Raw genomic sequence first — 26,028 nt, forward strand, 5'->3', positions numbered from 1 at the left:
TGGTCTCCCATGGGGTGCAGGGCCCAAGCACCTGGGCCATCCTCCACTGCACTCCCTGGCCACAGCAGAGGGCTGGCCTGGAAGAGGGGCAACCGGGACAGAATCCGGCGCCCCAACCGGGACTAGAACCCGGTGTGCCGGCGCCGCTAGGCGGAGGATTAGCCTAGTGAGCCGCGGCGCCGGCCTGTGAGTGTCTTATGGATGAGAAAATGCCCAGGTCCCTCTTCACGCACCTTCTCTTTAGTGGAGGAGCAGACATGGGCGCCTCATTCTCCCTGAGGTCCATGCGAGTCCCCGCTGCCTGGAATTCTAGCAACACAGCACACACAAGCCTCTGTTGCAAAGAATGGACCACACAGAGCAGCAGGTAGAGGCCCAGAGGGAAGCAGGGACCCTGCCTTCTCTCACAGCCCTTTCCCAGTGCAGGCAGAAGAGGTTTGAGTTCCTGCAGACGCTAAGTGACCTCTTCATTCTCCCTCCCTCGCCGAATGGTTTGAATGCCATTGTGAAGGTAGTTGATGGAATTGCGTATGTAATATTTGGGTTTATTGTTTTCCTAGGGATCCACTCCCCTGAACTACATTATACCAGTACAGTCAGATTTGTCTTGCTGATCTTAGGTTACAGTGGAGACACGCAGGAAAGAGCGTTTCAGTCTAGAGGACCTAATCACACAGGACAGCCATAAGCAGGGAGTGCTTGGGGTACGTCCCAGGCACTCTCGGCCGTTGATGGCCCGTGTCCCAGGCTGTCCTGGAGGCCTGGCACCTCTTCACAGAGACAGCTGAACTCCTCAGTGAGCCTGCGTTGTGTCTCATCCCTGCGCTCTGTCTCACTTTGTGGTTCTGGGGAATCTGAGAATTTGCAAAGTCACAGACACATTGCTGAAAATGATCAGAGTTCAGCTACAGCTCCGAGCACATGTCCTGGTGAGTTCTGCAGTGTTGATGCCTGAGTTTCCTGCCACCACGTTGGCATGTCAGATGTTCCCATGACCTGGGAGGAGCTGAGGCTTGGGGAGATAGTGAGCGGTTTGCTTGGGGTCACGTATGTGGCCGACTGGATCACCCCGCAGCTCTCAGTGTTGATCCACTGTGTGAGCTGCAGACATTGGGGGAGTTGACGGTGGCAAGCACGAGGCACGTTTCCTGAGTTCTGTGTGATGACGTCTCTTTTTAGAGGTCTCCGTGTATGAGCGCCGTGTTAAGTAAGGTAACTGCTGAGCGGTGCTGCCCGTTTCACAATAGTACTGTTTTTTAAAAGTCATTACTGAGTCATACCAGCAAAAGCTGAGCCGGACAGCGGGGACAGCGGGGACACGCAGGAGCAACTGACGTGTGTCCCCGGCGAAAGCCTGCAGAGAAGCAGGACGATGGGTCTGGAAGCAAGGCAGCGCCACCCAGTTCCTCTGACGGATGAGGAGGGGTCACATGAGGTGAAAGCCACAGAAGGAGACATGGCCTTGAGTGAGCAGCAAGGTGCTCTCGCGGTGGACGTTACTGACTCAACACCAAGACCAGCCTGGCCCAGGGACAAAGCTCGCCTGCCCCTGTGAACCTCCTCACTCTTCCTGTTCCCTCCTGACCACTTCCCGTGGGTAATTCTGCTGAGTTTTCTGGACCCACTCTTGTTCATGAGTTGCTCGGCCCTTGTGCTTGGGATCGGCTTCCTGCTCACTGGCACTGTCGGGACACCATGACCCAGCAGCCAGTGCCACCTGCCTGACGGTCACCCTGGTGTTGGATTCCCTCACTGTGAAGGGTGTCCCCTGCAGGTACGGATCGTGTCTTTGCCCCTTCTGGCCTCGGAAGCCCCAGCGCAGTGACACCAGGTGTCCTGCTTCCTCCAGACGTGGGTGTGAGTAAATGAGATGGAGTCAGAGCTGGACACATAGGCCTTGGACTGGACAAAGCCCCCAAAGCAGTGCCTGTTGACATAACATAAGCGGAAGATTGTAAACATCAGAATTAAAGTTGGGGAGTATGTCCTGCTCAGGCTTGGAAATATTTTTCAGTTTTGCTCTTTGTGCTTTGTGTGATACGATTCACACAGATGATTAAGCATCAGTTAACCGTGTGATGTTTTGTGTTTATAAGAAAGTATGTTTTGGGGCTGGTGTTGTGGTGTAGTGGGCTAAGCTACTGCCTGTGACTACAGCATCCCATATGGGTGCCGGTTCAAGTCCTGGCTGCTCCACTTCTGATCCAGATCCCTGATAATGTGCCTAGGAAAGCAACAGAAGGTGGTTCAAGTATTTGGGCCCTTGCACCCACATGGGAGACCCAAAAGAAGCTTCTGGCTCCTGGCTTCAGCTTGTCCCAGCCCCAGCCATTTTGGCTATTTGGGAAGTGAACCAGTGGATGGGAAATTCTTTTTTTCTCTCTCTCTCTGTCTCTCACTGTAACTCTGCCTTTCAAATAAATAAATAAATAAATCTTTAAAAAAAAAGTATGTCTGTTCATGAAAATGGCCAAAATCTGTAAAATATTCTTTTCTTATTTTTCTGTGCTTACTCCTTCCTGAATATAAAGAGGCCACATTCATAACCTGTGTTGGAAAACTGCTTTTAAATTTAATCACCATGAGATGCTGTTTTTCTCCACATTTCCTGTGCAGGCTCGATAGCACATTAACACCGCCCACCCCCGACGCCACATGCCCCTTATTCTGGGGAGAGTAGAGGGGCCCACCACGTGCCGGTACTACTCAGATTGATGAGCGGACTAGGCTGAGGCCATTTTCAACATAGGGAGAGTAAAAGGCTAAAAGGACAAAGGCCAAGCTGTGCCAGCTTCGTCCTGTGGCCATGCGTGAGTGCTAGCAGGAGGCAGTGCACTCCCCGCCACAGTGGAGCCCTTGAGAGATGCCTGGCGCCAGTGTGGGTGACATTTTGTGTCATTGATGTACACTGTGCTCAATAAGGAGTTGGCAAAGACATTGGAAATGTGTTCATGTTCTAGGTAGCGTATGTCTGTGTGACAAAGAACAAATACACAAGAGGAGTGGATAAAAGAAGTCATAGTTGTTGATTACCTCCCATGTACTAAATAATGTGCTTCTAAATAATAATAACGCTGATAGTAAAACTGATAAGTTTGATTTCTTAATGCGTGCTTGCTCTGCACAACACACACTGAGCCATTTAACCCTCTCTGCACACCTGGCAACACATTCTCTCCATTTTACAGACGAGAGGAGAAGCTTAGAAGTTAGCACTGAACTGCCTGAAGTCCCTACACTAGTTAGTGCCAGAGCTGGGATTCAGCCTGCTGTAGCCAACAATGCTTTGGTCACACGTCCACCACACCTTGTGTAAGTCTAGTCTCAGGGGAAAGAACCATTTTTTGCATAAAATTTGTACTTTAGGATAGTTATAGGCTTACAGAAAAATTGTGAAGATAGTACAGAAAGTTCCCATATCCCCAAGAGCTGACGTCTCCTACTGTTAACATTAGTGTAGCTCGTTTGTTAGAATGAGTACACCAATATTGAGGCTAATGTCCATAGTTACTGAGATTTCCTGGGGTTTGACCCAGTGTCCTTTCTGTTCCAGGATCCTACCCACAGTCCCACACTGAATTCCGCTGTGGCGTCGCCTGTCTCTTGTGTTTGATGACGTTGGTGGTACTGGGGAGCAGTGGCCAGGTATGTTGTGGAATGTCCCTCAGCTGTGCCCTCTCTACTGTCTTTCTCACAATTAGTCCACAGCCGGTGTTTCTGGGAGGAAGAACCCAGAGAGAGAGGGTTCCCTTCTCATCATGTCATAAGAGCGTTACACGCCGTCAGCATGCCTGGCACTGTTGGCGCTGATCTTAGTCCCTGGGAACAGGTAGTGCTTGTCAGCCTTTCCCCCATAAAGTTACTCAGAAAAGGTTTTCTGTTGTTCTAACGTGGAGAGATCTCACATGATGAGTCCTAGCAGGTTCCACAGGCTTCGAGAATCGCCAGGAAGCCGTGTCTCCAGTGGTCTCACGGTGGGGCTCTGTGGTCTCTCACTTCCTTTACTTGGGGTGTTTTCTTCATCAACTTTTCTTATTTTTCACTACTGGTGATAGATTCCTGGCTCCAGGCAGCTCTGTTTGCTGACTTCCGTCTCTTCTGTCTCCGGTTATTGCTTTGGCTGCCAGCAGCCTTCTGCACATCTCTTTTGCCTTTCGCTGGCCCAGGGCCTTCCTGGCATACATCCCGCTTTGTCCTGGTTTCTTCCCCACCAGTGGTGCCTCTTCACCCTCCCTGATGCCAGTCACGGTGATGAGCACTTGTCCTGGATCAAGATGACCTTAAGGCCATCATAGGAGGTAGGTAGAGTTACTTCCACTTATAGATGGTGACATTGGGGGCCAGAGAATGTTCAGCAACTTTCCATTTGTCTCATCTAAAACTCCCCCAAGTCCTCTGAGGTCCAGTAGTTTGAGACCACAGAAGTAGAAGGCAGTGGAGCCGGGCTTATACCCTGGAGTTTTGCAGCCCAAGATACTGTGACATGCAAATTAGCCCAATGAATGGCATTGTTTAGGTCAGCTTGGAGCAGGTGAAAATAAAGCTGTGAAATCTGTGATACTTCACTGTCTGTGTTCAGAGCTTGGCTTTGGCCCTTAGCGAGCACCCTCAGTGCTTTATACGTGTTATCTCATACCAGGAAGACAGCTGTAGATCTTGGACTTAGGACTATAAAATTTACTGGTAAGTTTGCACAGTGAGATGAATGGGAAGAACAGAAAGATGAACACACAGTAATGAATACTGGCCATGCCTTCGGGGTAATTGTGCTGTTGTTTGGATCATATATGTAGATAATTGGATGTTGGTCTAAGGCATGGGTGTACATGGTTGAATGTCTGCAGGTACTGAATGAATAAAATAACCTTGAACTTGTAGGGAATAGCCATACTTAGTGTGGCAATGGACACTATACAGTAAAGACAGTAGTAGTGAGAGTGAAAGATGACGGCCTCTTTGGCCAGGTGGGGCTACAGAAGATGGAGATACAGATGATGGGTTCCAGATACTGGGTGTGAAGGTGGAGGTATGGAAGTCACCAAGGGCCTGTGGTAGTGTCACTACTGAAACAGGGAATGCCCTGTTTGGTCCAGGTGGGGAAATCATAACTATGGATTCTTCAGACTTCCAGTGGAAATGTCAAGTGTGCACGATGAAATGTTTGGCTCCAGCCAGGGAGAGATCTGGGATGGAGACCTCTTTGTGGGTCTCCTGTGTGTAGAAAGGTAAGCAACACCTTGAGTACTGTCCAGAGCCTCTGGGGAGAGCACAGAGCGGGCAGGTGAGAGGGCCTCGTGGCCAGACAGTGGCGACTTTGCAAGGGAGGAGAGGAGGAATAGGTTCATAGGTGGGAGATGAGCCGAGAAAGATCCCATGCTAGGCTAGAGACTACTTTGAAAAAAGAATGGTTAAGTGATAAATTGTAGTTTAAAAGGTCATGGATTCATTCATCAATCAAACAATTAGTGGAAGGTTTTTTTTTTTTTTTCTGGGCCAAAAGCATTTAAAAACTGGATTATAATGAGCGTGAGGACCGCAGTCTGCTTTCTTCCTTGACTCGGCTTTCCTGGGCCAAGTCAAGAGCTGGTGTGAATTATTTGTGTTTTCTTCTGGACCTCTCTCACATTTTTGTCCTTTCTAGACTTCTTGTTTTTTTTTTTTAAATATTTATTATATATTTTTAGACACATATGCACACTCACACAAGAGGCGACAGGTAGAGAAAGGAAGAGAGATGATCTCCCATCTGCTGGTTCACTCCCCAAAGGCCCGCAAGGCCAGGGCTGGGAGCCAGGAATGCAATCCCGCACTGCCAAGTGGGTGGTGGCAGGAACTTACATACACACGTGTGCTGCCTCCCAGGATGAACAAGAGCAGGAAGCCAGGAAGCTGCACTCTGGTGTGGGATGTAAGTGTGCCAAGAGCATTGCAACCACTGTGCCAAATGTTTGTGCGCTTCTTGACACTGCCATCAGAGACTAGCAGCAATAAGGAAAGGAAGTTATATCAAAAGCTTTTGTTTTTCTGATTTTTTTCTTTGATTTGTAGATATCTGATGGTGTAGGAGTTACATGCTAGGGGACCTCAGTGGCTTTTTAGAACAAGAGTGTTTTTTTGGTCACTGATTATCAAAACGGGGTGTTGCTTAAACTTGACTACAAAGTACCAAGCTATAATATTTTTTTCCCGTGAACAGATATTATTTCAGAGTAATTAAAGCAAAAGTAATGCATCAAAGGAAAGGAAAGAAGTGAATACTCTTAAGGTGGTAATATACACTTGCCAACTATTTAACATTTCAGCATCTTTCTGTGTTTTAACATCTGAACATTAGCAGGTGATGACAGCATGAAATGAAGTGTGGGCCAGTATATAACATTATTCTATTAACAAAGCAGTTATTTTCTCTCCCTGAATGATATTTACCCTTGAAGAAGCAGTTTTGATGTATCATAAATCCAGTATTGGCAGACCACGCGGCATAATGGAAAACTCAGGTTAACTCAAATAGCCTTTTATTTAGAGAGAAAGCAGAGTGCTGAGAAACTCCTGTTCTGGTTCACATCCACTGCTGTTGAGAGTTGAGGCTTTCTGATGGCTGTGTCTTTTGGCATGCAATGGCACGCACGATAGGAAGGCTGGCAGAGCTGAGATGGAGGCCTCACGCTGTGGCGTGCTGGGCGCACCAGTGGCAGAGCCGGGCCTGGCAGTCATTGGCGTGGAGGTGGCAAGGCCGCTCTGCTGGGGTTGAAGCTCCCACAGATATGCAGGGCTGCACAGGCCCTGCACAGGCTCAGCTCCCACCCTCGGGCAGCTGCTGGACTCAGAACTGTCCATTACTCACCCCGTCACAGGGAAGCACTAATGGCCACACCTTGTCTCAGAGTGATAACATGTAAAGTCATTCTTTTGTGAGATAAGTCACTGCATTGCTTCTCGGGAATGAGACATTTGGATATGAGAAATGGTCATGTAAACCCTCCTGTGTTGGCCACCTTGACTGATTCAAAGGTAACAACTGGGCCCCCTGTCTTGAGGCCACTTGTGTTCTTATTGCAAACCACACAAAACAGAAGAATAGCTAGAAATTTATTTTAATGTTGTTAGGCTATAAGAAGAATGTGAAACCTAAGAAAAAATACATTTTCAACAAAGGGAGAAAATGACCAGAAGATATCTTAAGTTTGATCTAGGCATTTTAGTGGTCTCTTAAGGAAAAAAAATAACAAGAGGAACCCTGCACTCTGGACAGGAACTTACAAACTCCACCCAGGTGACTGTGGATTTGTGTTCCTTGTGTTCAGCAGTGTCAGCACTTTCTCCTCTGGACTCCTTATTCACAGTTCACTTGTCTACGTCCATCACGTCATCATGTGCCCATTTCAGAGGTGCACACCCGGGTGGGAGACTCTGGGTGCTGTGCATCCCTTCCTGGTGCCACCTCTCAACCACTGTTTTGCCAAGAGCCCCTGTCCAACTTGGCCATAGCCCGAGTGTTGTCCTCACATGAGGGCTTGCCCGTGTGTGGCGAGCAGAAAGGTGCAGCTTGTCAAGTAATTCTTTTCCATGTGCGCTCAGCAGCTGGGACTTCCCCTTAGCTGCCTTCATCCAGCTGTGTGCCCTGATAAATGGGGGAATTTCTGCTTCTGCTTCCAACCCTCCGCCCCCTGCCTGAGCACTGCCATCTGGTGCCTGCCCAGCCGTGCCTCACCCTGTTGTCCTGCTGTCCCCCAGCCCCTCGTGACTCGTCCAGACACTTACTTGCAGAACTGACCCCTCAGTGTCCTGCCCCGTGTCGCTCTGTGTGACTGCAATACTCACTGAAAGCGCAGTGGTGAGGTGGTCAGAACATATCAAGAATGCTTGGAGAAAAACAGTTACAGAAATACTGCTTGAGTGGAAGATAGAAGTCCATATGTTTTTATTTGATTTGGCTAAGATAGTATGGTATTAAATTATCCAGCCATCCATATTTATAGCCAAAAAGTCATTTTTGTGGTAGCTAAGTCTAAAAGAAGTCTGCAATAAATAGACATCCTTAAATAAAATCAGCTGCCTTCTAATTTTTATTGGCTTCAATGAGAGGCTAATATAAATAGCATTTTGTTTCTATCATAACACAGTTATTAAGGCAAAATAGTCAAACATTATTGTAGTTCCTCCTAATTATGTAATTGCTATTATATAAACCAATTTCCTTTCTGCTGGTTAAGGAAGAGACTGTATTTTATAGCAGTTCAGCAAAGTCACTTGTGTGCTAATAAAGCGCCGTTTGTGTCCATCTGTCAGTGGTCACTCACAAGATTTTAATTGACATCATCGTTACCTATTTGTCTCCAGAAGAGCAACACACAGACGTTCTTTTTTCTTAGAGTGAATTTGTATGAAGAACTTATTTTTATGTTCAGAATAGCCAATGAACACTCACTCCAGTTGGAAGAGACACTGGGCTCTTTGTTTAGGAACCAGGTATCTCTAGCTCTGTTCCTGGAACTGGGTTAGAAGTGTTTGCCTGCTTTGCAGGCTCCTTTGCCTTGAACTTGGGCAAATTCCAGATGTTCTCAGGCCTTCTGTAGTCAAATAGGAGGGATAGAGCCATACTTCTAAGGAAACAGCGTGGCTGTGACTCTTGCCGACAGGGTGTCCTAGCTGGGATGCAGGTCTCCTTCATCGTGGACGCGAGCTTGGCCAGGAAGGGCAGCTGGCTTTGATGGGGTGAGATCCCTGGCTTTGTGACACTGGAAGACATTTGTTCTACATGGTCCTCGGTTCTTAACTCTCCCAGTAAGAAGTTGAAGGAAGTCCAGTAGAGTTCCTCTTAAATGATATGGAAATGGTAAAAAGTGGATGATGCTGACATTTAATGCTTATTTATGAGGGTTCTTTGAAACAGATGATAGAAGGGAAAGAAGCCAGCACATGGAGCCGTGGGCAGCTCACAGCGGCAGAACCTGGCTCCGCGTCCTCCTTGTTCCCACCGACTCCCTCCTCCTGTGATTCAGGGGACGGTCTCATGCTGGCAGGGATCTGTGTGTGGGATGAGAAGGGGGGATGTGCGCTTTACTGGTGGAGGGCACAGGCTGTGCCTGAAATCCACTGGCTATATATGTGGTAGTTAAATGATGGAGCCTTGGGTCAGAGACTCAGCAGCTGAGGATAGGGCCAATGCCCCTGACCCCCAAATCCCCTGCCGGGCACTTGAAGAAAAGCTGAGCAGGATAAAGGAAGCGGGGTTCAGTTCCATCATCTCTGTGGCCAGCGTTCGTCCCACCCTTAAACGCTGGCCTCTCCCTGCCAGGGTGCTCAGAGAATGGTTTTCTCATCTCAGTTTGTACCTTAACCACGCCTCACTGTGTGAGTGTGGGTTTAATTTTTCTAAAATCACCTGATTACCTAAGAATGCCCCAGATAAGCCCCTCTGCCAGCTTAGGGGCAGCTTGGTGGCCCTGCCTTCCCTCAGCCTTGTGCTTAACACAGCTGGGTGGCAGGGGTCTCCCTGGTTCTGCTTGGCACAGCATGTAGTGCAGGTTTGTCTTCAGTGCACTGCCTCTCAACAAGAGAAGCTCCTGAGGATACCAATCACACCATATTGCATTTTGAGAGAGCACTGGCTCTGCATGGGCCAGGCGTGATGCAGGGGCAGGGTCAGGGGAGCCGTGGGTCCAAACAGGATGCTTATATCTCAGTGGGGCCATCTGGAGCAAAGGATGCAAAGGTTTGTGACATGATAAGTGCCCTGTAGATAACTCAGGGACAACAGGGAGTCAAGGTGTCTCAGCTGTAAGGACAGAAGCCTGAGAGAATGTTGTCTTAGAGGTCATCACTGACCATTAGACTTTCCCCTCACTGCTGGATACAGCATCCTCAGGATGAGAAAAGCTGAATCAGAAGACTGGTTTCCCTCTGTCCAGGGACATGAATGGCCCCATTGTCCTACCAGGTGCAACGTGAAGTAAGGATTCTGAAAATCCAACACCAGTAACAGCCCCACCCCCAGCCCACCACCATGCATCTGTGAGCATTGCACTCTGGGACAGAAGGAGACACGGGGCCACTGCCAGCCTCTGTCCACATGGTGTGTGCTCTGAGTCAGCCGGAGCTTCCTACTTCTCTGTCTGCTACACATCTGAGACAGTCAAGATGGCTGCCAGTCTTCACTACGCCTCGTGTGAGGATGGGGTCTGGATCCCCTCGCTCTGGACCTGGCAAGCTCTGGGACCACTCAGCTGACAGGATGTGATAAATCCTGTCCACTGAGGCTGGCAGCGTCCACTTCCGGTCCCGTGGAATGCTGGCTCTGGGGGACTGCCATGTCGTAGGCCCAGGAGTCCTGAGGCTGTCATGCTTGTGAGAAGCCCAGGCCACGTGGAGAAGCCCAGGAGGCTGAGGTGCTTTGGGAAGAGAAGGAAGGGGAGTTACAGACACCGAGGTACCAGACAAACAAGGAGACCCTGGTGTAAGAGGATCCTAGAGCCTTAGCAGCTGTAACAGACTCCACACAGGCCAAGAACCACCCAGCTGAGCCCTTCCTGAACTCCTGGCTGTTATCTGTGGCCATCTTTTTTTCATTATTATTTGAAAGTCATAGTTACAGATAGGGAGGGAGAAACAGAGATCTTCCATCTGCTGGTTCATTCCCCAGGTGGCCACAACAGCCAGAGATGGGCCAGGTAGAAGCCAGAAGCCAGGAGCTTCTTCTGGGCTACCCACATGGGTGCAGGGGCCCATGTACTTGGGCTATTTTATGTTGCTTTCCCAGGCACATTAGCAGGGAGCTGGATCAGAAGTGGAGCAACGAACACTCAAACTGGTGTCCACATGGGAAGCTGGTATTGCAGGTGGTGTTTCAACCCTCTGGGTCCCAGTGCTGGCCCAGATGTGTGGGCATCTTAAGGTGGTGAGTCTCGGTGTGGTTTAAGACCTGGGCACACATCACTCCCCAGGCAGTGATTGGGGCAGTCAGTCTGCCCTAATCTTCACAGTCCCTGTGCCCCCAGAAGCAGCGGCATCTCCCTCTTGCCATTCTGCATGTATTTCTCATGGGTCTCTCTAAGACATTCTCATCCCTTCGAGCAGGGATCCCAGAATTATCCAGGATCATTGAAGGTCACATATGGGACCCACCTGGCTTGCTCACAGCAGAGCCCTGTGTCCCTTAAGTATGAGAACCTGGCTGTGAGTCTCCCCCACCACACTGGGCAAGGGAGGGTTTCCATTCACCGCGGTGCTTCCTAGCGTCTAGAACGGTCTCATACTCAGTGAATGTTCCTTGGAGAGGGAATAGCCTACAGAGCGACATCTGGAAAATCAAATACAAGGCCCCGCTCAAGCAGAAACAAAACTGCCTGCCAGTGAAATGGTCATCACTCTCAGCAGTCCTGGGAGATCCAGTTTGCAGTCCACACCTGCTTGGACCTGAGGATGGACGTCAGTGCTGGTCCAGCTGGGCGTTTGGCCAAGGGCCTGGCCTGTCCTCACCTGTGCCTCAGCAGGTTCCCAGGGAGCTGATGTCGTTACCCGCAGCTGCTATGACACAACAGCGCTGTAATAAATGAACAGCTGTGACCTCATCACCTCTGCGGCCAGGACCTCCTTCCCTGTTCACTGTGAAGGCTCTGGCATCAGGAACGCAGGGCTGGGCTCTACATGAAAGCAGAGATGGAGATAAGCAGGCTGGACAGAGATAAGATGGCACAGAGGTTGGGCTTCCCAGGCCTTGCTGCTCTAGGCCTTGTTTGTGATGGGCAGGAGTCCCCCGCAGCCTCTCAGCCCTGGCTGTTGCTGACATCGTGCTGTCCGTGACACTTCATTGGGCAGGCTCCATACGCATTGGCCTCCCGGGATCCAGGAAAGAATATTCAGGATTAAATAGCATGGCCTGACTCCTTCGTGAAAGCAGAGGTGTTGCGAGGGATTTCCAAGCACAGCCAGTGAGATAAAATGGCAGCTTAAGCTTTACTCCTGCCAGGTGATCTGAGATAACTCACAAGATGTGCCCTTTCCGTAGAAGGTTTGCACGGAGCAGTGGCTGCAGGAAGGCCCAGAAGCTGTCTGAACCAGACGTAAGGCTTGGGGCGCTGCTGGCTGTGTTTTGCAGCTGCTCCTCAGTGTGCAGTTCGAGACATATGAATTGTGTAGGTGAAGGAAGAGATTTACCTAATTTTGTTCTAGATCGAAAGAGAGAATAAATCGCGTTGCTTATTTTTTGATGAAAGAGAAGGCTTTTGTGATGGGTTGGCCTTTAATGAGCTTTTTGTTCCACTGAGTACGCTGAGGTTTAGTGCAAACAAAAATCGTGTGGTCTTGTTGGGGTCGAGCAGCTGCAATGTGGGTTTTCAGATGTGTAGACAGACCCTTGCTGGCCATCCGAGGGTCTGCCCCCCTGCCCCCGCCCCGCCCCAGTGACATTTCAGTGTTGTCTGCCGCCTGAGGAATGTGTTTGAAACTCAGGGAGAAAATCTGGATCCTCCATCGCTTGTATTATATTTCTTTCTTTGCATGTCTGTCATTTTCATTGGAACATTCAGTGAAATTAGGTCAGTTATGGTTTTTGTTAGCAATGCAGTTCTTGTGTTGTACACACATCCTATGATGTTTCTAATTATCTCTGCTTTTTAACATCCATCTGAAACCAAATCCTTAACTATGCATGGCTTGGAGGTGTCTCCCTCTCTCCCTCTCCTTTTTGTTTTGACTTCTTTCTGGGACTAAAAGGAAACTTAATCTTACAACAGCAAGATATCATATTTTTTGGTTTTACAGGTAGATTGAAAGTCCAGGCTTAAGAGGGAAAGATAGGGGTAATTAATGGTTATACAGTTATAAAGGGACATTTTTGGAGTAATTAATTGGGTGATTGTGCCTATTCTAAGAACTAGAGTGAAGTTTATCTTTGAACTTGATAGCAACACAGCTGGAGCCTTGGAAATGTCAGTGCTTTGCCTCGGGCCAAGAGCTCCGGAGGTTCTGTCTGGTGAGCTGTGTTCAGTTTCCAAGGGTAGGGAAGCAGTTGGATGGGAGTTCTGAGGTTCTCGCCATCTCAGTCTCTGCTGCTTGGCAGAGGGAGAATCCGGGAATAGCGACTGAGTGCAAGCCGGCTTGGGCTCTTCTTCTTCCTCTTCCTCATCCTCTTCCTCCTCCTTCCTTTTTCTTCTTAATTAAGTGCTGATGGGACTGGTTGGGCAGGAGGTTATAAGAAGCATTCCCCTGGGGTCTGGTGCTGTGGTATAGGGGAAAGCTGACATTTTGGACACCAGTTGACATCCCGGCTGCTTCACTTCCCATCTGACTCCCTTGCCAATGTGCCCAGGAGAGCAACGAAGGATGACCCAAGCTCCTGGGCCCCTGCACCCATGTGGGTGACCCGGAAGAAACTCCTGGCTTCAGGTTGGCCCAATTCCTGCCCTTGGGGCCATTTAGGGGGTGAACCAGAGGATGGAAGATTCTCTCTCTCTCTCTCTCTTTCTCCTCTATCTATCTATCTATCTATCTCTATTTCTATCTCTGTAACTCTTCCTTTCAAACAAATGAATCTTCAAAAAATAGCATTTCTCTGATACCTTTTAACAACAAGACTGATGCTCCTAAGTCTGGTTTATCAGGTGCTGGGTCAGCCCAGCTGTTCAGCTGGGCCTCCTGGCAGCTCTGAGTGGCCTCTGAATGCCTTCAGATCCACAGCTCTGTGCAGAAACAGGACTTGGCAATGGATTCTTGGTGGAGCTCTTGCCAAGGACCCTAGGTGTGGAAGAATCTCAGAAGTCCAAGAGTGAGAGTTGATGCATGGGAGAAATCTAGAGAGAATTCGCTTAGAACCACCCCTCCCTGCGCTTTTCTCTTCCTTCCTCTCAGATGCTTTGATTGAGTACTTAGCAGCTGCTGGGGAGAACAGTGAGCTGTGAGGACCATCTGAGGAAAGAGTGGGAGATGGTTCTTGCCCTTAAGGAGTCTACATCTGGTGACGAGGACATACATGAGAACAAACTCACTCTCCGTTCTGACCGAGATACCGCAGTGTGGTGAACCGTGTCCATTGAGAAGGTATGTCCAATACCTGTGCCTGTAAACTTGCTTGGAAATACGGTCTTTGCGGGTGTGATGAAGGATCCTAGGACGTGATCATCTGGAATTTAGGATGCGACCTGAATCTTTGCGTCCTTGTAAGAGAAAGCAGAGGGACCTCTGAGACACAGGGCACACACAGAGAAGCAATTGCCCTGACCGAGGCAGAGACTGGTATTTGCAAAGTCAGCTAAGATTGCCAGAAGCAGCCAGGAATTCACAAGCAAGGATTCTCCCACGCAGCTTCCAGAAAGAACCAACCCACAGCATGGATTTCCAGCCTCTGTGACTGTGAGAGCATGAGGTCCGTGGTAACAGCTGCCTGTGGCAGCTCCCACTCTCACAGGTAGGTGTAAAATCTGTCCAGGATGGAGCAAGGAGCTCCCATGTCCAGGGTTCAGGGCAGGCTGCTCTGAGAGCTGCTTCCCAGGCGCCGGTGGGGAATTCACCGTCAGTGTCTCCAGGAAATGCTGAGTGATTCATTGTCACTAGACGATGAGCAATACAGAAAAACTGGAGCCCAGTGTGAAGACTTGGGATGACATGCTAGGGATATGGGCCTGGGTCTTGGCTGTTTGTCTTGAACCTCTGTGCTACAATGCAGCGTACCTATGCAGGACGTTTTTTATGAATAATCATGCTGAATCTTCTCAAGTTACTTGATTTACTCCCAGCTAGAGAAGACCTGAGCTTATTATGTGTCTTATTTTATGTCTTCATGTATCTTATTTAAGATGCAGAGACTGAAATACACAGAGAGGGGCCAGTGCTGTGGCATAGCAAGTAAGGCCGCCGCCTGCAGTGCCAGCATCCCATATGGGTGCCGGTTTGAGTCCCGGCTGCTCCACTTCTGATCCAGCTCTCTGATATGGCCTGGGAAAGCAGTAGAGGATGGCCCAAGTCCTTGGGGCCCTGCACCTGTGTGGGAGACCTGGAAGAAGCTCCTGGCTTCTGGCTCCAGATCGGCACAGCTCCAGCAATGGCAGCCAACTGGCGAGTGAACCAGTGGATGGAAGACCTCTCTTTCTCTCCATCTCTGCTCTCTCTGCATAACTCTGACTTTCAAATAAATAAATAAATCTAGAAAAAAAAAAGAAAGAAATTCAGAGAGAGAGAGAGAGAGTGATTCCATCCACTGACTCACTTTACACATGCACACAGCAGCTGGGGCTCAGCTGGAGCCAGGGGCAGGGGCCTCAGCTCAGGTCTCACCTGTGGGCTCAGGAATCCCACCATGTGATCCTCTCAGGCTGCGCACGAGTGGGAGCCTGAGTCAGGAGCCAGATCCGGGCACCGAGCCCATGGCCTCCGATGTGGGAGGGGGTCATCTCAACCCCTAGACTAAAAGCCAGACCCAAGCCACCCAAGTTCGCCGACAGTTTAGAGATCACCCAGGCTATTGGTATCAATTCATTGAAATAACTCACGAGAGTATTTATTTAGAAGCTACTACATGCCAGGAATTCTTTTAGGAGCTGGACATGAAATAGTGAGCAACAACAGCAAAAATGACAAAATCTTTGCCTTCATGGAGCATGTGTTCTGCTGGAAAGGGTAAGCAATGCATAAGCAAGCATCCTCGTGTTCTCTGGGATGCTGCATTATGGAGAAAATAAAATAGGGTGGGGGACAGGTGAGCCAGTGAGCCGCTCACTGGGCCCAGAGCCAGGCTCCCTGGAGACGTTCCTCCTTCCATCTGCTCAGGGCTGGAACACCGTGCCAAGCCCTGTTTAAAGGTTCTGCACCTAGTGTCTCATTTAATCCCCCATTCAGTAGAGCACTCATGATTTTATTACAAATGGAAACTGAGCGTTAGACATAAAATAACTCCCAGTGTGTATGGCATCATTGAATCTAATTCTTAAAGTGTTCTCTCTCGTTCGCACTTTCTGCAATGGTTGCTTCTTACCCCGACCGTTGTCCTGAAATTGTGTCCACTCAGTGGACCTCTTCTTGTGTGTGACAGCTCTCACAGGACACAGGGCAGAGACACGTCCAGCTTCTCTGGTGTCAGCATTGCTCCTCCCAATCACGATCAGTGCTTCTCACTTGAGCTCTGAACCCCGGCTCCCTCGGCCTTGTTGGGTAGGGCTCTCCCTCTGGAATCTACTCCTTGATGGGAAATGAGGAGGGAGGCTTATGGGAAAAGAGTAATTATCCCAGCTGGGGCCTCCCTGACAGCTCTCAAATGGGGCAGAGCTGCCAGGCTTCCCCGGGGACCTGGAGACTGAACCAGGCTCTGACAGCATGCAACTCAGGAAGTCGTCCTGAGTGAACAGCCTTTCCCTCTGCAGCCAACATCAGAAATAAGAAATCTTTCTACCCTGGAAGCCTGCGCTTGTCACCACTGATTGTTCTCTCTCACACTTGCTGCTTCTGCTTTCTCCTGTATCTTTACCAAAACCACTGTTGCACTGGTCACCAAGACGTTCTTGTTGAAAGAGCATGAGCATATCCCAAATTATATTTGTTTGACAAATTTTAATTTTTGATTGACACAGAATTATTTACCTGTTTTGGGTGCAGCATGATGGTTCAGTGCATGCATTCATTGTGTAATGGTCAACAATGGTGCATTGTATGTTTGAAATAGCCAGAAGGGAGGATTTATGTGCTCATCATAAAGAAACGCTGAAAGTTTAAGAGGATGGACACGCCGATTGCCCTGATGTGACGTGTTTGTCGTATTTCCTAAGTGTGTGGTGTGAAGGTGTTTTGGAACTGAGTGAGGTTAGTAGGGTTACACTGGGCTTGGGCAGGATGGAGATGCTCGGGTCACTGCAGCAGGAGTTTTCGTCTTTAATTTCAAATGCAGGGACTTCCTACAGGAGTTGTGTTCAGCTGAGTGTGTGACCCTCACTGGCTTCCCTGTAGCATGCATGCCCACAAGGATGTCACCTGTCACCTGTCCCTTGTGATGACCAGGGGCAAAAACCTGGTAGTGTGTGGATGGGGAGGAGGCATTTGCTTAGTAGCCCATCAGAGACTTTGATATTTTTAGCAATATTCTTAGAATTTTTCAGGATGATAATTGTTAAAAATCCCTGAGTGTGGAGGAACACATATTTTGACTCCTAGAGTTTTCTTGTCAGGGACCTAAAATGAGAAAGTTTAGCCCTATCCACACCTGGTTAGCACACACGTGTCTTGCAAACATAAGGTGGTTTATGATGGAGTTGATATTATTTAGCTTAGTTTCTTTTTTTTAAGATTTTATTTATTATTTATTTGAAAGAGTTACAGACAGTGAGAGGAGAAAGAGAGAGAAAGGTCTTCTGTCTGTTGGTTCACTCCCCAGTGGCTGCAACAGTCAGAGCTGCGCCAATTCGAAGCCAGGAGCCAGGAGATTCCTCCTGGCCTCATGTGGGTGCAGGGGCCCAAGGACTTGGGCCATCTTCTACTGCTTTGTCAGGCCACAGCAGAGAGCTGGACTAAAAGAAGAGCAGCCAGGACTAGAACTGGTGCTCATATGGGATGCCAGCTCCACAGGCAGAGGACTAACCTACTGCGCCACAGCACCGGCCCCCAGCTTAGTTCCTTATAACCTGGTGTTGAGAGATTTTTACTGCCCATTTGGGGTCCCGTCATTCATCCTCTGTATGATGGTGCTGTGAGTCCGTCGTAGGCTTCAACTTGAGATGTTTATGAGGATGGTTCCGATTTTGATGTATTGAGTTCTCTTGGATCATTTCAGTGCTGGAGGGCCGTCCCTCCACCCTCACTGTGCACGTGTCTGCCGTGTACAGCCGGCCGCCCTCAGCAGGTGGGAGGCCTGGGGCACAGGAGATCCTTGCCAGCGGCAGGGGAGTGAATGCCGGGAGTGTTTAAGCTGTGAATATATGAGGCAGAGCAAGGACATTGCTATGCTTCAGTGTTCAATGCACAGTTAACTTTTTTTTGGCTTTGGGTTTGTGACTAAATTTAAGTGTGAGAGGATTTGGTGAGTGTGTATACCTTCTGCATGAAAAAAGGTGGTTTGATGATGCTATGAAATTTTTATTCCTCCAGTCAGGTACATGGCAATTCACACGGTCTTAGGCCATAATCATTACCTCATAAATGACACCGTGGAAATGCGGCCACACACTTTGACCTACTTCTGTCAGTCTTAGAATAACAGCTGCTGGTGCTCGGATGGAGAGCAGGTGTGGGACCACCTACAGCACCAGCCCCCAAAGCTTGCATCAGCGTGAGCACAAGCATAGCTTCCCAAGGTGCCAGCTGCTAGAGCCAGGAGGCAGGCACGCCATCTACCTTTCACAAGCACTGAGGTTAGTGCCAGAGAAACCAGCGCAGGAGGCAGCCATGGCCACGGTGGAAGCGCTTGGCCGGCAGCCAGTGCCCCAGGACCCGGTTCAGAACATCACTTGTGTTCCCCTGTGTGATGCGAACAAAGCTGGGAGGGGCTGCGGTGGTTTAATCCATTGGAGGGTGTTTTGCATTTGCTTTCACAAGACAGGAAGTGATAGAAACTGCCTGTGTGTGCTGCAGGGAGGGCTGATGAGGAGCGGGGAACTTAGAGGGCCAGCAGACATGGGGAGAGCCCCCCAGTGAGGGAGGTCCTGGTTTTACGGCCTGAGAACCGTGTGACCCCCTGTCCAGGGGGAAAGTGTGCTCCACCATACCTGCCCACAGGAGAGCTACAGAAGCCAAGGAAGTGCAAAAATCATTAGGAAATCTTCCCTGGCACGCACAAACAGAACGAGCGTGCTCCACTGTCTTTCATGGGATGGCTGAGAGACAGGCAGTAACAAATGCACCCTGGAAAGCCTTGTAAAATCTTGAGAAGTTGGCTTGCATTTGCTTACACCCAGATCTGGTTGGCTGGTATTTTTTTGCACTAGCAGCGTATCTCAACGTTCTGGTTAATTTTATAGTCTAGAAGAAGGCTTTATGGTGCAGCCGAGGGTGGGCCAGGATTAAGTGTCAGAGGACCGGCAAGCTGGGGGCCCTGAGGGCGGGGGCGGGGGCTGGAGAGCAGCTCTTTGGCCTTTGTGCGTTCATCTGACTTGAAAGGACCACGTGTGCTCTGAGTAAGCTCACCCATGGTGACCGGTAACATGGCCGTGTGGTGGGGCAGTGTGGTGGGGCAGTGCGGCGGGGCGGGGGCAGTTTATGTGGGTCCAACACATTTCTCACCCACTGAGATCTATCTCCCATGCAGTTGATATCCTGTGAATAAAACATTCAGCACTAGGGCAGCAACCATTACACTGATTAAAAGTGAATCCTATTGTGTTTATCCTCTTTGGTGACCGAGCACCCTCTGAGGAGAGTAAATCCAACATGCATGTGTCTCACCGACTCCTAAGTCAGCCTTGGCTCTTCTGTTTGAAAGGCCTAAGACAGGTATGAGGTAGATTATTGCAATTAAAAAGTGGAAATCTAAAGAAATTCCTCAAATTCATCTCCTGTATTAGGAAGATGTTGGAATGGGCTGATACAATAGAAAAGACAGCCTTTTTAAAGCACCCAGAGATGCATCTTCATCAGGTATTTAATTTTTTTATGAAAAAGTTTTATTTGGGAGCCAGTGTTATGGTGTAGTAGGTTAAGCTTCTGCCTGCAATGCTGGCATCCTGTATGGGCACTGGATCATGTCCCAGCTGCTCGTCTTCCGATCCAGCTCTCTGTAATGGCCTGGGAAAGCAGTGGAAGAGGGCCTGAGTACTTGGGCCCCTGCACCCACGTGGCAGACCTGAAAGAAGCTCCTGACTCTTGGCTTTGGATTAGCCTAGCTCTAGACATTGTGGCCATTTGGGAAGTGAACCAGCAAACAAAAGATTCTCTCTGTCTGTCTGTCTGTCTGTCTCTCTCTCTCTCTCATATCTCTCCCTCTCTCTCTGTAACTCTGCCTTTCAAACTGTATCTTTCAACAACTAAATCTTTTCTAAAAAAATTTTTTTAGGAAAATTTTAAGTTGAAAGCAAAATTGAAGACGTACTGAGACTTCTTGTGCAGCTCCACGTGCACACCGCCCGCCCGGGCACTGTCCCCACTGCCCTGTGTTGCAGTTCATGAACCTCAGCGTTTTTCTACAAGGAACTCTCCCACATTCAGCTCTCAGTTTTGTAGATTTAGGAGTTGTGTCTTGTTCATCATTATATCCTTGTAGCCTAACTAAGCAGACAGGAAATCAATGCGTTAGGATAACCACTGCGGGTTCATTATCACCCAGTATCCGTTGTTTACATTAGGGCTCACTCTTGAATCTCTACGTTCCGGTGGTTTGACAAATGTTTAATGACATGTGTCTGCTATTGGAGGATCATCCAGGTCAATTTCACTGTCCTAAATATCCTCTCTGCCCTAACCCATGCACCCCCCCCCTTCCGAACCCTGGAAATCAATGGTCTTTATTGTCTCCATAGTTTTGCTGTCCTAGGCTGTCCAGTAGGTGGAATCATACAGTGAGTGACCTTTACAGACGGCTCCTGCCACTTAGTAATGTGCAGGTAAAGCTCCTCCGTGTGTTTTCATGGCTTGATAGCGCACTTGTTGTGGTGCTGAATAGTACCCCGCTGTCTGGGTACAGGCATTTTATTTTCAAGGTAAGGCTTCTGCTGTGGTAGAAGAAATGGCAAGGTGGCTTGCTCAGTGGGCAGAGAATGGACCGCACCGGCCCCTGTCTGCACCAGTGGAGGCTGAGCTAATGAAGCTGTTCCATTTTCCTGGGAGAGCAGGGGTGAGTGTCCATTAGGGGTCATCCCCTCCATCCTGGAGTTTCGTCTCATCACAAGGGAGCCGCACTGAACCGAATTCTCTGCACGTTGGACTCTGTTAGAGAAGATGTGGCTCCCTATGTAGTTTCAGCATAGCACGTAGGCTTCTCCTTAGCGAAAGGCTGGATTGTTCAGTGGATAGGGAACTTCCCCTTCAGAGAAAATTCACAGCAGTCAGGCCTGTCCCACGGGGAACTTGTGTCCTTAGTGTGGTGTCACTCAGGAGGACTGGTTCTGTTCTGTACAAAGGACAGCTCTGCATCAGCAGAGTTTAGTTCTGCTTTTCTTGGGGAACTTGTATAGAAAACTTAGTCTTCTTTAGATTCAATAGTGAGAGAAAGAAGGCAGCTTCACCTAAAAGGCAGAGCAGGTGCAGAAGAGACGTTTAAAGTTGGTATGAGACGTTTAGTCTGAGGACCAGCACAAGAATCAGTTACTTACATAACCACAGGGTGGAATAATGGAGATCCACGGACTGACTGGTGCGAGTTAAGGAGCGTTGTTTGAAGCATCCAGCGTTGATGCTGAATGTCACCACGTGACATGTGGGTGTTGTGGTTGGTTAGTGAGATGTGTCGTTAGCATTTAGCTGAGTCCTGACACGAAAGAGCTGGTGCTGCTGACTCAGTGCCATGAACATCCAACTCATCAGAACAGAGCCTGTTGTCGCGGTGAAGGACTCCACCTGCCAGACGCAGAACCAAAGACTGATTTATGGTCCCGAAAGCACACGCACCAGCGAGTTCCAGACCCCCCAGTGGCCTGCCATCTTGTCTCAAGCCAGACAGGCATGACCTTGTCCTGAGCCATGAGCTTCAGCACTGCAATGCTCCCCCCTGATGTGTGACTCAGGGCTGCCTTCCTAATACTTTCATCTTTGGCATGGTCTCTGGTTCTGAGCTGAGTTTTATTTCAGAGTGGATTTATATGAGGCATTGTAACCAGTGCATATAGACATTTCCAGACCAGATCCTGCAAAACATTAGCTGTATAACCACGGAGAGAATCAAGAACCACTGAACAGTCCTACTGGATGCAAAGACAGATGCAGCTCTGACTGTGCCTGCATTAGGTAGTGAAGGAGACTCCTCCCCTACCTCTGAGGAGTTGCGAGTGAGTGTGGAAGAGTTTCCTATAGACACACACCTACGGGACAGCCTAATAGAAGCAATAGCACAACAACACACAGCAGAGAAATTAACTTTGTGGGGTAGCAGTGCAGGGAGTGTGTCACGGAAGGCTTCGTTGAATTCTCTAGAGAGACAACAAGAGGTGGAAGGGAAATTATAGGTAGAAAGAATTGTGTGCCGTGGCACGAGAGAAAGATGTACTATAGAAGTTAGAAATGAATTCCTGTTGGAACATAAAGATGAGAGGGAGAGAGTAGAATGGAGGAACTCCCGAGAGTCAAGGAGAAGCCAGATCAGGAGGTAACTTCTGTGCCATTCTGTAAGGAGCTGGCACTCGTCCTGTAGACACCGGAGTAGGTGCAGCAGGGTTTAATCAGCATAGTGAGTTGGTTGCCCTGAAGTTTTAGAGAAGAACTTGTGTACATCCTTGAGTGACTTGGAAGATGACAGGGTAGGGTAGAAGGAGACCAGTTGGGAAGCTGTCATCATGTTCAAGTGAGAGATGGTCACTTCTAGAACTGAGCAGATGACATCACGCAGAGAGGAGAGGGACACGGGCCATGGGCAGAACTTGGAGGTCTTCCCAAGTATGAGGGATGAGGGAGGAACCTGTGACCCTGAGCTTGCTGTTCTCGCGCAGTAGTCACAGCTGCACGGAAGCCACAGTGAGGTAGAGAACACCAGGGGGAAGCAGCATGTGTGAGGCTACGGTAGGCGGGCAGTGAGACTAAAGCATTCATGGCTGGGCAACCTGTGTTGCAAGGTCTGCTGCTCACAGAGGGTCTGGCAGGTGGTGGGATGTGAGCATCTGGACTCCCAGGTCGGGTTGGCACACTTTGCAGGGGTGCTCAATTCTTTAGTTCTTTGCACACAAAAAATACACTAAAATTTGCATGCTTAATGCCACTTGCTGGAAGTTCCGCTTGGTAGGGTTTAAGATGCCTGTTATTCCAATGGACATTGTAAATTTCCATTTCAGAAGCAGGTGTCTAGCCTAGTCCCCCATTGGAATGCCTGGGTTCAGGTTCTGGCTTTGGCTCCTGACTCCAGCTTCCTGCTCATGCAGATGCTGGCAGATAGCAATGACAGCAGAGGTGGCTGGGTTCTTGCCACCTGCATGAAAGACCTGGAATGAGTTATCGGCTCCCAGCGTTGGCCTCTGCCCTGTGGTTGTGGGCATTTGGGGAGTAAACCAGTGGATAGGAATGCTCTCTCTCAGATAAAGAAATCTCAGATTAATAGATAAAAATGTTTTTTAAAAAGCCTATATTAATTTTGAAGTTTTTTTGTTGCTAGTCTTGTTTCTTGCCTTTTTTTTCTTGTAGAGGGTCTCTGACAGTACCTACTTTGGGTCAAGAGAGGTATTGTGCTTCTCTAACAGTCCGGCTTCCTCTTTTCTCTCTTTCTTTCACCACACTGTCCTCACAATAAATAATAAATAAAATAATAAATAGATAAATAAATAAATGCAGCACTTTTCCTGTTGTCGCTAACCCTCGCAGCAACTTTCTGTAGTGTGTCTTAGCTCTTTTGAAAGATGAGTAAGTTGGTGGGGACAAGCAGAGCACATTGTCCATAACAAACAGCTAGAATTTGAACCTGACCATTCCAGTGCTTTTGTTTTGTTCTTTTCACAAGGTCACTGTATCAAAGAAGGTAAAACTGGATGGAGTTTGCCCTAGGAAACCCCCACCCACCACCATCCCACAATGTCTTGTTCTTAACCACTAGCATATATTGCCAATTACCTTCCACTTGATTTATTTCAGTTAATTAAAGCACTTTTTCCTGCTTTGAATAAGAATCAGGTAATATTCCATAGAGTCAAAAGATGAACAAAGGAAGGCAGCACTCCACATAACCCAGCACTTCTCTCTGCCATGTTTGTCATGTGAACAAGCGTCCAATCACACCTGAGACAACTCCATCATCTAGAAGGGCCCAAGGATCATGCATCCATTTCACATAAAAAGACAAACTTGTATTTGGTGGCTTGTTAGATCTCCATTTACAAACCTTTTCGTGGGGATTGCACAGAGTATAGTTTTTTCTTGGAAAATGCCCCTGTCCACTTGAGAAGATTGTGTGTGTGTGTGTGTGTGAGAGAGTATGTATTGGAAGGAGTGTTCTGGTAATGCCAATTATGTCATGTTTATTGATAGTGATGTCTTCTATAATAATACTTATTTTCTATCTTCATTTTTATCAATTATTGGAAGATGTATATTGAAATCTCTCTGATAATGAATCTATTTCCTTTTGCAGTTTTATCAGTTTTGCTTCATGCTGAAACTCTGTTTTGCATAAATGCTTATGCAGCTCTGAATGAATTGAGCCATTGAGTTTTATGAAACAACTTCTTTATCCCCAGTAGTATTCTTTGCTCTGAAATCTGCATTGTCTGATATTCATGTAGCTACTCCAGTTTTCTTTTGATGTGTGTCAACATTTTAGCCTCCTTTATTCTTTTTTTTAAAGATTTATTTATTTTACTTGTAAGTCAGAGTTACACAGAGAGAGAAGGTGAGAGAGAGAGAGAGAGGGAGAGAGAGAGAGAGGGAGAGGTCTTCCATCCGCTGGTTCACTCCCCAATTGGCTGCAGTTGCCGGAGCTATGCCAATCTGGAGCCAGAAGCCAGGAGCTTCTTCCCGGTCTCCTATGTGGATACAGGGGCCCAAGGACATGGGCCATCCTCCACTGCTTTCCCAAGCTACAGTGGAGAGCTGGATCAGAAGTGGAGCAGCCGGGTCTCAAACCAGCGCCCATATGGGATGCTGGCACTGCAGGTGGTGGCCTTACTTGCTACGCCGCAGTGCCGGCCCGTAGACTGCTTTATTCTTAACTCTTCTGTGTCTTTACATTTAAACTATAATTCTTATGGGCCCATAAACTTGAGTCTTGTTTTTTTTTTTTTTAGATCTAATCTGACAGTCTTTCACACTTTCACATTTAATTGGAGTATACAGACCATTTACATTTAGTGTGATTATGATACATCTAGGCTTAAATATATCTTCTTGCTCTTCATCACACCCATTCTTTGTTCCTTTTGTTCTCTTTTTCAGTCTTTTGAATAAATTAAATATTTTAAAGATTTTATTTTGTCTCATTTCCTGTCTTATTAGCTATAGATAACTTTGTTTTATCATGTCAGTTGTTTTTGACTTGACAGTTGTCAATCTAAGTAACAAATTGAGAGAAATTCTCCAAAGAGTAAAACATTTATGTGGGACCAGAAAATCATGTATTTGTGAGTACTTGCGACTCAGAGATGTTGAGGCAGGGGAAGAAAACATGGGGAGAATTACACAAATGTGTCAGTCAAAAGGCCGAACAGGTAGTTGTTGGGCAGATGCCTTTGAGAATTTTCTGTGAAAGGTTACAAAGGGTTTTATACAACCTAAAAGAAATATATCTTCTAATTCCATTTTCCGTAACTTTTTGAAGTCTCCTTGTATATGTAAGAGAGCTGCTGCTTCATAACCTCCCAGCTTTATTTTTTTCATTTCTTTTTGTTGGAGTTTGAAGAATGTGATTCCATTTAAAATTATTAATTTGCTTGGAAGACGGAGAGCCAGGTGCACACATGCGCACATGCATACATACAGATATTTCCCATCCACCAATTCACCCCTTCAGTGCCCAAAGCAGCCAGGCCAGAGCCAGGAGCTGGGAGCTCCACTTGGGTCTCCTAACTGCTGCACCAAACACATTTTGATTCTGACGCGAGAGTCACACGGTGCAGGCCTCTAACTTCTCACGGTCTGTCCTCAACTGGTGTTAGACCACTCTGTGATTACTGAAGAACAGTTTACTGCCATGCATACCTTGCAAACCTTTGTGCTGTTGTTGTCAGACATTTCATGTTTATGTGGCTTGTTGTTTTTAGTTAACCGTTCACCTTTAGGAAAGAATTGAGTACAAGTAAGACCAGTTTCTATTTTGCCTTGTTTTCACCATCCCAGGGCTCCTCATGCCTCCACACACACCATATTTCTATCTGTCATCATTTTCCTCATGCCAAAAGGACTTCCTTTGACATTTCTTGCAGTGTGGGTTGGCAGTGGGCATTCTTTCAACTTTCATATATCTGACAAAGTGTTTGCTTCACTTTTGTG

General features: G+C 48.0%; 1 long non-coding RNA gene across 2 annotated transcripts in view; it reads left to right on the plus strand.

The window, feature by feature from the left end:
• Nucleotides 1–26,028, plus strand: part of LOC103348944 (uncharacterized) — a 252,129-nt gene that overhangs the window by 181,713 nt on the left and 44,388 nt on the right. For both annotated transcript variants that reach the window (XR_016213178.1, XR_016213179.1), the window contains exon 2: nt 3,554–3,645. This is a non-coding gene — a long non-coding RNA (uncharacterized LOC103348944). The remainder of the gene's footprint in view (nt 1–3,553; nt 3,646–26,028) is intronic.

The sequence above is a fragment of the Oryctolagus cuniculus genome, chromosome 9 (assembly GCF_051225735.1).
Source record: "Oryctolagus cuniculus isolate XC-2025 breed Fujian yellow rabbit chromosome 9, ASM5122573v1, whole genome shotgun sequence".
Classification (NCBI taxonomy): domain Eukaryota; kingdom Metazoa; phylum Chordata; class Mammalia; order Lagomorpha; family Leporidae; genus Oryctolagus; species Oryctolagus cuniculus.